This window comes from Corticium candelabrum, chromosome 2, assembly GCF_963422355.1.
Source record: "Corticium candelabrum chromosome 2, ooCorCand1.1, whole genome shotgun sequence".
Classification (NCBI taxonomy): domain Eukaryota; kingdom Metazoa; phylum Porifera; class Homoscleromorpha; order Homosclerophorida; family Plakinidae; genus Corticium; species Corticium candelabrum.
In genome coordinates, this window is record NC_085086.1 from 7,004,133 (window position 1) to 7,013,626 (window position 9,494).

Sequence of the window (9,494 nt, forward strand, 5' to 3'; positions counted from 1 at the left end):
AAACCAACACCTGACAGTTGATAGCTACTATATGTTTCTTCCACATATCCCACTACAATTCAGTGAATTTAGTTTAGTCCTACATATGGCGTTGTTCTATTGATAAAACAAACACAACATAATTAAGAAATGTTGTAGAACAGCGAAGAAGTCTTGGCCGCAGACTTCACTGATGTTGACAAACTCAATTAGAACTTGTCATTAGTGGTGCCCTTCAACTTATCCGCACTCCCTATGTAGGGATGCGAAGAATCTAAATGGCTGCCCATACAAAAGTATCCAAACGCATCCGAACCGGATCTCCCAGAACTCCTTACAGAGATCTCGGACCCACGTAGCGCTCAACTTCAAATGTTCCTAATGGTAGCCAGACTATCACCGCTGACACTAAGCGCCTCAGAAGCCAGCTATCGGCAAGTAAAAAACCTGATTTATTCTTTCACATTTCCCATTTCCCATTTCCCATTTCCCAATTCACATTTCACATTTCACTGTCAGCCAGGCTAGCGCCTCACTCGAAGCAGCTACAACGACGAGAGTCACACCAAACGATTCGCTCTTGTCCGAAGAATTGCACTGACCCAAAAGCTAGAAATGTGCAAAGTCACCTTGTATCAGTCAACTGCTGCCATGAAGTTCCACGTACTGTTTCCCACAACGCCATGTTGTTCCGGTCACGTGTGTACATGTGACTACCGTTTGGAAGCCTAGCTGCTACTTCCACCTGCTGCTACATGCTGCTTATAGTTGCGTGTAGTTGAACATGTACAGTACCACTGTGTTCAACGACGCGGCGTCCTGTCTGACTCTCTGTGCACGGCGTGTATCTCTTCCGTGGATCCCTAGGTAATGGGAGTTGTTTATAGATGCAATCAGTGTTATTACGTAAATCCGTCAGCTGCTACGTAATTCCGTGTATGCTGAGCGTAAAGGGGGGAGTGTCTACAGATGCAATCAAAGATTGACATCCCGGCCGAGCTGCACACGTCTAGTAGAACTGTCATTTCCATTTCAAACTACACAAGTCTAAAAACATTTTGAGAAAATGATGGGTATGTACTTATGTCAATTATGCCCATCTCCTACGTGACAATCTTTTTACCTATATGGCTTGCAGCAGTTGTGAATGTGATGTAGGAGATGGGCATAAATGACATAAGTACATACCCATCCCTACATACCCATCATTTTCTCAAAATGTTTTGGGACTTGTAGCAACATGCATGCCAGTGTAAAAACCCTTTTTGGCAAACACTGATGTGCCAAAAAAGGAGTTTTACTGATTTTGTTCTATTGGCACAGTTAATTGACCAATCCTAGATTTAGTTTCATCTATAGATCTGCAGCCTTCTCGTCACTGGGTTTAAAAAGTTGTTAATTTCACCTATCTAAACTTTCAAACCAGTACCAGACTTCCTGCTCTTTCACACGAGTACCAGACTTCCTGCTTTCCCACATGGCATGCACGCTATACAGTCAATCGCCGGTTTTCAAACATTTTCTAGTATTCTGCAGTCGAAAGACGCGAAATTCCTCTTAAACAACAAAAAGAAAGGCTACCTCGCAACAGACAGACTCATTCACAATCATGCAAACAGACGTCGTCATGCCTAGTATACCTTCAGAGTCGCCTGCAATTCAGAAACCTACAACGAAATACGCACTCGGAATGCGCTTCTCTAGAATACACGTTTGCGACAGTTTCTTTGCTTTTACCGTTCGGAAGAGCGTGTTTATGAGGCAGGCTTCGTTGTACGTCTCTGCTTCCGTGTTTTTGAAAAACACTAGAGCCAGCAGCTACAACAGAGACAACGCAATAAACATCGTACGCATGTTACTAACAATGACGCCTGCCTAGCTCCAGGAGAAAAAGAAAAAGACAACCACAACCAGATGCGCATGTTTACTAGCTGCTCTAGACCTCGCTACGCAAGCACTGCGAGCACACTGTGCACTTTTTGCACTATAGATAGTAGAGTAAAAGCTGAAAATTCTTAGACTTACTCCAGAAATAGTCAGAATGAGGAAGAGAAAGACCGTCTTCATAGCTCTAGAGATAATAGTGCGTGGGTGTGAAAAGCGTTCCCTGTGGTGCCCGTATTGGCTGTCATGATAGAAGGCAAGCTTTCGTTACTCGACAGGTATTTCGATGTCTTGGCGACGGTCGTTTGTACGACATTTCAACTGTGAGTTACGGCGATGGTATACTATACTCTATGGGAGACTGGAGAGACTGCATGCGAAAGGAAGTGTCTAAGTAAATTTTATCTATAAACTACAGAGAATCTAGTTTTTGAAGATTTTTCACTCGTGTTCTTGTGTGATTGCATCAAGGCTGCGTTTTTACCTCTACAAAACCAATTGAAGTGCCAACTCTCCCACGTTTCTAAATCTAGACAACGTATGCAGCCTAGAGTCTTTGGTGGGCGTTTGTAGAGTTACAACATGTCGTTTATATATGTAAGAAATAGTGCTTTAAACAAGCGACCACGCATGTTTTGATACAAAGTGTTAAAAATAGAGAACCACGTGTGGAAACAAGACATCTATATTTAGAATCTAACCAATTATCCTCAAAACCACACATGCCTGTGTTGAAACAATACAACCACAAACTAACACAGTGTGTTAAATTATGATGCCTGTTGGTAACAAGTACTGATGTGTTGAAACGTTTACAACAAGTGTGCTAAATCAAACCTTCTACTCTACAACAAGAAAAATGTGTAAATTCTAATAATCTCAGTTAGAAACAAAACCTGCAACTGGTGCTTTGTACATTAGTATAGAGAAGTCTAAGGCACACGTGAAGTATTGTTTACACCAGTCACACAATTAAGAAAATATATGCTACATATCTAAAGTCCAGGTATGTGATGAAAAACAGCAATTCTTTCAGTCACCAACAGCATGTCACCAACTTTTCTGATACTGGATGACTCATTCTCTATAAGAGAATTGCATGAAACCAGTGTACTCTTTGCGCTTGGCTGAACTTCATATGAGTAAAAGTGATCATTGAAAGAGCAGATCTCAAGACATCGAACAACAAAATATTTCTCATTCTCTGCCACATAATGAGATCAACTGTAGCAAAAGTGAAGTCAATATCTGGATTAAGTGCTGGAATCTTAACTACAGAGCCGTTTTTGTATATAACACTTCGCATGGTAAGACCTTTAGCACTATTGCACAGGAACAAAGCTTTTCATGCAGTTACGGCAGTTACAAAAAAGAATAACCACATACCTCAAAACCCACAATGAAGTTTTGATTCCTTGAACCAAGCTATCTTCAGAGCTGCTCTGCTAAGAGGTGGTTGGTAAAGTCTATAGTAGTTCCTGAAGAAATGAACAAAGTCATAAACCTACAATCAATTCCCAAGCAGTTAATTTCTATATCAGAGTGGACAACATCTTCCACTGCTAGATATGATGATGACCCATCAGGACTTGACAACAAGCAATGTCACGTACGTGTACAATTGTGCTTGCTTAGCCAGTGAATAAAGAATATTTCTAAAATTTCATTTGACAAGACGTTTAAAGTGTCCATTCTTTCCTTCAAATCTCATACACCACATAGTCCGTAGAGGTAGAAAGTTAGCATGACAATAGCAATGTTAGTAATTAATATCAACTATATTTGTGTTGGCAATTTCATCTAACCTAAATCCAGAGTATTACTGCAACTTTACAATGTAAAGATATTACCATACTTCTGAATAAAAGTCTGCACTCAAATAGTAACCTGTGCATCCGATAAGTTTAAAATAATAGTAACTCGAGTTCAAATATTAACCCACACCTTAGATGCAAAAGACTGGTATCTGACACTGTGCATGCCCAAGGTTAATAGTGCACCAGTTGGCAACAACCATATGTTCGTGAAAAAAGCAATAAGCAATCTTTTTCACTGATTAGAATTAAACGACGAGGAAGAAGTTTGAGCACCTTCTGTGAACATTATTGCAGTAACATACAAAATCAACAAACAGAACCTTTGTCAGTAAAGAAATTCAACAAACTGAAACAGATTGAAAGTGGATCTAGTAAAATGAAAGCAACTGACTGAAGGAGGCGTGATCCCAAGCGTTGAAAAATGGTATCCTGTGCTTTAGTAGTAACCCATGAAGCTGATCAGTATTATAAATCACACTTGAATCAATCTCATAGATACAGTCCTCAGTCACTTGTTTCTAAAGAAGGACTTAATTATGTATAAAATATCCTGGTGAGCTGCCCTCAAGTATAATGGCAAATATATTATGTCCACCTCAAAGAGGCTGAGTTTCTGGGCAACGTAATAACTTTAGCAAGCTATATCTACTTAGTAAGCTGCTACTCAGATTGTAAAGTGTGACTTACAGTTACAAACATTCTATTGTTATGTTCACTAATGAAATCTTCATATAGTGTAAATTGTACACACATTGCCAATTATAATTGAGGTCCACGATAAAATATTCAACTAATGAAAAAACAAATGTTTGGTATATGGTGGGGGCATAAACAAGACACCAAAAGCAAACACTTCTACTTGAAAAAGCATATAAAATCTGTTAATTTATTAATTAAACATGTTTAAACAGTACCTCAAAAGCTGACTTGGCAGATGAACCATACAACGCATTTTAGGTGTTATTGTTTTGCCAGGATATAAGTGACAGAATCGGTGGTGATGGCCTTCAATCATAGCTGCCAGGAGACAAGCATCATCAGTGGTCACAGTTGTTGCAACACATATCGCCAATATTACCAGCAATGTCAGAAAACAAAAGTAGTGTTCATCATCAGCTGGAACATATTCACCTATGAAAATTGGAACGTTCAATGCCAAAAACCATGACTGAGCAGCTACAACAAATTAAATCATTTACCAAACCAGAAAAACTGTTGATATTCATACAAATGTACCTCGCTGACCTAACATCTCATCTCGATCTATAGGATCTCTTGTTATTTGTGTGGGATGATCTTTGCATTCATTATATCCTAGATCTACATACTTGCTTTGTTGGTTCAGGGTTACAAATGTAAAATACCTCTAAGAAAAGCAGTGTTGAAGAAGCACTCTAGACAAACATCTGATAAAGCTGTACAAGTCTAGCAAAATGCTGTGTAATACTAACCTAATTTCTCTGGTGATCACTCCTTCCAAAAGAATATGCATCAAGTCAAATGGTACGCGCTGAGTGACTATGAAGTTCTTGATTTTGCTTAATTAAAACACTCCTATAATTTAACCCATAATTGACAGAGAAGAGAGAGCGTAAGTCAGAATCTTCCAGCTGCTGACACTGTTCTTTATGCATCACTTCATTCCTCATAACAAACTTGCTTTCTGTAAACTGTGACAAACAGAATTAGCATTTTAAAATCAACACATTGGTCTACCGTTTTATAAATAGAAATAAAAAATAATCAGGCCACACCAGAAACTCTTCATTTTTGGTAAGATAAAGACTCTAAAGTTTCTATTTTGCCACAAAAATGTTTACATGTTTGGATAAAACTTCTTTGTTGTTTCTATTGGTGTTTGCAATGACCATTTTTTGAATGTATATGATGTCTGCTAAACTCTAAATGTAAATCCAACACTGTGATCTGGCATTGACTCCATAGTGAGTTCCGATATCTAATGCTGTGAGCACAGACATCAGACATCACTCATTGTCAAATGTTACCATGCAACAAATGTCCTTCAGAAAACGACTCTTCAACTTGCAAAATCCTAGAATTAATGATAGAACAATAGTGTCCAAAACAGCGAGTCTGACAGAAATTGCAGGCATAGCACATGTTGTATTGTGCAATACTAGCTTCATACCCATGTGCACAGTCCCCACCAGAAATAAGTGATACACGCAAATACCTGCAGAGTGGAATATAACGGTCGGTCATCAGTCATTGACCAACCGACTGGTGTTCGTGACCAACCACAATTTTGCTTTGACCAGACATACCTATACATGACTGTTTACGTGTAATAATTATTGCATCGACGGTAGGGAATCAACGAGCAACCCAAAAGTCCAGACAACTGACTGAAGCAGCAGGCAAGATCTAGAGTTGATAATCTCCAGATGTGTGAATGCAAAATGATGTTTTAGAGAAATATCATATTTATTGCCCCAAGCACCGTTTATTGCACAAGCTGCAGTCGACTAGGATAAACATGCTCTTGATTAGCTTGTTCATCTCTTGATCAGTTCATGTCATTACTCAATGAGCCTAGTTTTAACTAAATTTTAATAAAATTTTAGCTACAATGAATTGTAACCACCATGACAAACACCCGTCATAATGATCAATAACAATGCAACAGAACAACAGAAAACAAGCCAAATTTTATGTTTTGGTTTTGATAGCAATAAATACAATAGTGAATATGATAAAACAAATAAAGAAATGGAACTAAATGTTGATGTAGATAATTACAAGTGAATGGATTGTGAAATCAAATACGAATGAATGCCCAAAATTTTAAAATGTCGGGCAACCTCTTTTGCTAGAGCACGACCGACCAAACATTTACCTTATATTCCACTCTGTACCTGCAATATGTTCAAAAAGATGTGCTGCAAAAGAACCTTCCCCTATCGTGTATGTGTACACGCTAGTGCAGCCATACACCCAAGGAGCATTGACACAATATTATTACAATACATAATAATGACAATAATGAGCACTGGAGTTGCTACATTTTCTTAAAAAATAAGGGCAATGTCGTACTACTAATCAAACAAGTTGCCATAGTATCACAAGTAATGAAGTATCACTTTGTGATGATAAGTTTGGATATTATTAGCATTACAAATTGAATAAACGTACCTTGTTTTGTATGTCTGAATCACTAGCCATACATTGACAACACTTTCTAAATGCTCCTCCAACTCCTTCTTTAAATCCACCAAAGAAATTGCTTGCAGAAATGTCTCCACAAAATGCAACCACAGACCCAGATAACCGTTGCTCATTTCCATGTATAATAAATGTGTGGCCCATCTAAGGAAACAAATGGCTTGACAGTTCTTCTGAAAAATGAAAGTTCAACAAACAAACCGAAAGAGTGTTGATCTCATCCACAAATGCCTGCAAAAAAAGATCAACACCATAACTTGGTATGTCATTTGTCTTTGCAACGGCAATTAGCTGAATTGCTTCCACAGCAGACCTATGGACAGGTGCCAAGTTTGCTAAGATGTAGTAGAAACAACCTTCACAAACATTATAAACAGCATGTTCTACAAATTGTTATTAGGAAAATCAACAAAACCACTGTATACTTCTTTCCTTTAGATCCCAAAAGATTGACAACTTCTACATCGTCAAAGTATGCTATGACTTGAAGAGCTCTATCGTCTTGTCCAAACAGTTCATGGCTTTTGCAGTAATTGCCATCACATACATCTCATATTATGCCATCACTGCAGATATGGCTGTTCATCACATTTGAAAATACTTAGCTTGTATTCAGAACTTGTTGCATAAAACACATTTACACAATACAAAATATACAAAAAGTCATTGACAAAACTCATTTTACCTCCAATTTTTCAGAAAAGAAACATACTATCCTGTTGGCAATTTCTCTACTGGTTGTCTAACACCTCCTTGTATCTGCCATGTCAGAAATGACTCCTATGACTGGGCAGAATCACATCTCACTGGAACCGGTTCCTTAGCAAATCAATAGTTAGTATAGTACAGCCTTGATCACTGAAGGCGTGTCTACTACCTCTGTCTAATTGCTGTACACTTACTACTACGTGAAAGTGGTTTCTGTAAAACAGTTCCTGCTGATAGACTCTACCCAAATTGGAGAAACAACTTTTACAGTCAGAGCAGCATTGGTCAAACACATTACCAAGTTGACGTATGTCTCCACCTCTTTCCAGGATTTTTGTTCTAACTTGTCCTAGTACTGAAGCAATGAGATCTTCCGTAGCGTCTACAGCTGTATCTATAGCCGACTGAGAAAGGCCGGTCTGAGTCTTCAAACGCAGTAAATATTCGCCTGTTGAGGTCTGACAGTTAGAATTATTAGCTCTATCCAACCTTGAGCGTTTTGCACTGTCATATGAATTTTCAAAGCCTGAATCTGGTATTTCTTCACTTGTCTCCGTCATTTGAAAAGAATCATCAAGCCTACCACAACTGAAATTTCCATGTCGTCGCCGCAGATGCTGCACGAAACTCTTCCAATTCCCGTACGAACGACCGCATCCGGTATGAGAGCAATGGACGACGAAATTAGCATGATGCTAATGAGTTTTCAGTACGTGTCTAACTAAAGAACTTCTAGATGTTGCCCGATGCGTAGAACATGACACCATGACAGAGCAGTCAACCTACCAGAGCGCATGCGCGTTGCATGTTCATTCTTGTTTGCGCGGCCACGTCATGGAGGGTATCAACGAGTGATATACGAGAGTGGTTGGATAGGAAGTCGTTCAACAGCAGAGTTCAAGATCTCTTTGAGGGTAAAGAAATTAGAACGCTTTGCTAATTTTATATAATAGAAAATTAGTAGAAGGTCTACGAGTTGCTCGTGCAAGTGTCTTTTGCAGAAAACGAAATCGATGGAGCAGCTTTCATGGATTTGTTAGGTGATTCAAACGAATTTAAGAGTCTCTTTCCTGTCATGGGGGATCGCCTGCGGTTGAAAAAGGCAATAGAGCACGGCCCCGTTCCTCGGACACCATCATATTCCGGACGCGAATTCTCAGTTATCCGTTTTTGAACGCAGTCCCTAACAAATCATAAATGTAGGTATCCAAGTTGTAATTGAGCACACCAAGAGAGAGCATTGTACCTCTTCTCTGCTTAGAGTGAGATTGAAAACTGTGCTGAGCCTTGCATACCCAGGTCATCGGACAAACACATCGTTCACCGGACAGTAGCGTCTAAATTGCACACACGCATCCTTCGGCCTAGTTACTTATATATCGCTAATCAACAACTCTTTACCTACAAATCTTGTTGTTACCCTGCATGTCAGCCAAGATCTGTATGAGTTACAGTCGGTCAAACGCCCGTGGTAACGGCCCCAATCGTCGGACACCCATTTTCTTGCCTTCCTACATTCTCAGCAACAGGTCCAGGTTACAAATAACTGCAGTTGATTAAATTCAGCTATCTGAAACGCCGCAGAACGCAGACCACTTGCCTAGAGTGCTTGATGGCAATTCTGAGTCATTTCTCCTACAACCACGCCCCCACTAGGACGTGTAGAAGATGTCGCTTGAACGAACTAGCCGTTCAACAAAGAAGACGACAACCGAAACCGATGAGAGGGCAGGGTTGAAGTGCTAAAACGCTCTTTTACCCTTTGCAAAGAAAGTCGATCACTGCCTAGCGCGCGTTGACGAGGACTTGACTTTATCTAATTCAACTCTACATAGGAGAAGCAGGAGTGAAGGTTCTAGCTGCTCTGATAGTAAACAAATTTCCTGCATTCGGTACAGCTGGTTGTACCAACGACGACGTGCT

The 9,494-nt window shown here is 39.5% G+C and overlaps 2 long non-coding RNA genes across 3 annotated transcripts; both read right to left on the reverse strand.

Annotated features, from left to right (window-relative positions):
• Positions 1–1,417: 1,417 nt before the first annotated feature.
• LOC134198064 (uncharacterized) lies at positions 1,418–1,797 on the reverse strand. 2 transcript variants are annotated; one of them, XR_009972749.1, is made up of 3 exons: positions 1,717–1,797; positions 1,620–1,646; positions 1,418–1,509 (listed from the first exon to the last, which is right to left on the reverse strand). It is a non-coding gene; the product is annotated as an uncharacterized LOC134198064 (long non-coding RNA). The 2 variants fall into 2 exon arrangements; XR_009972750.1 differs by having other exon boundaries at positions 1,424–1,535.
• Positions 1,798–2,646: 849 nt separating this feature from the next.
• LOC134176121 (uncharacterized) lies at positions 2,647–7,417 on the reverse strand. Its single transcript, XR_009969248.1, has 9 exons — positions 7,289–7,417; positions 7,065–7,219; positions 6,834–7,007; positions 5,132–5,350; positions 4,917–5,074; positions 4,759–4,856; positions 4,595–4,697; positions 3,250–3,341; positions 2,647–3,185 (listed from the first exon to the last, which is right to left on the reverse strand). It is a non-coding gene; the product is annotated as an uncharacterized LOC134176121 (long non-coding RNA).
• Positions 7,418–9,494: the final 2,077 nt, after the last annotated feature.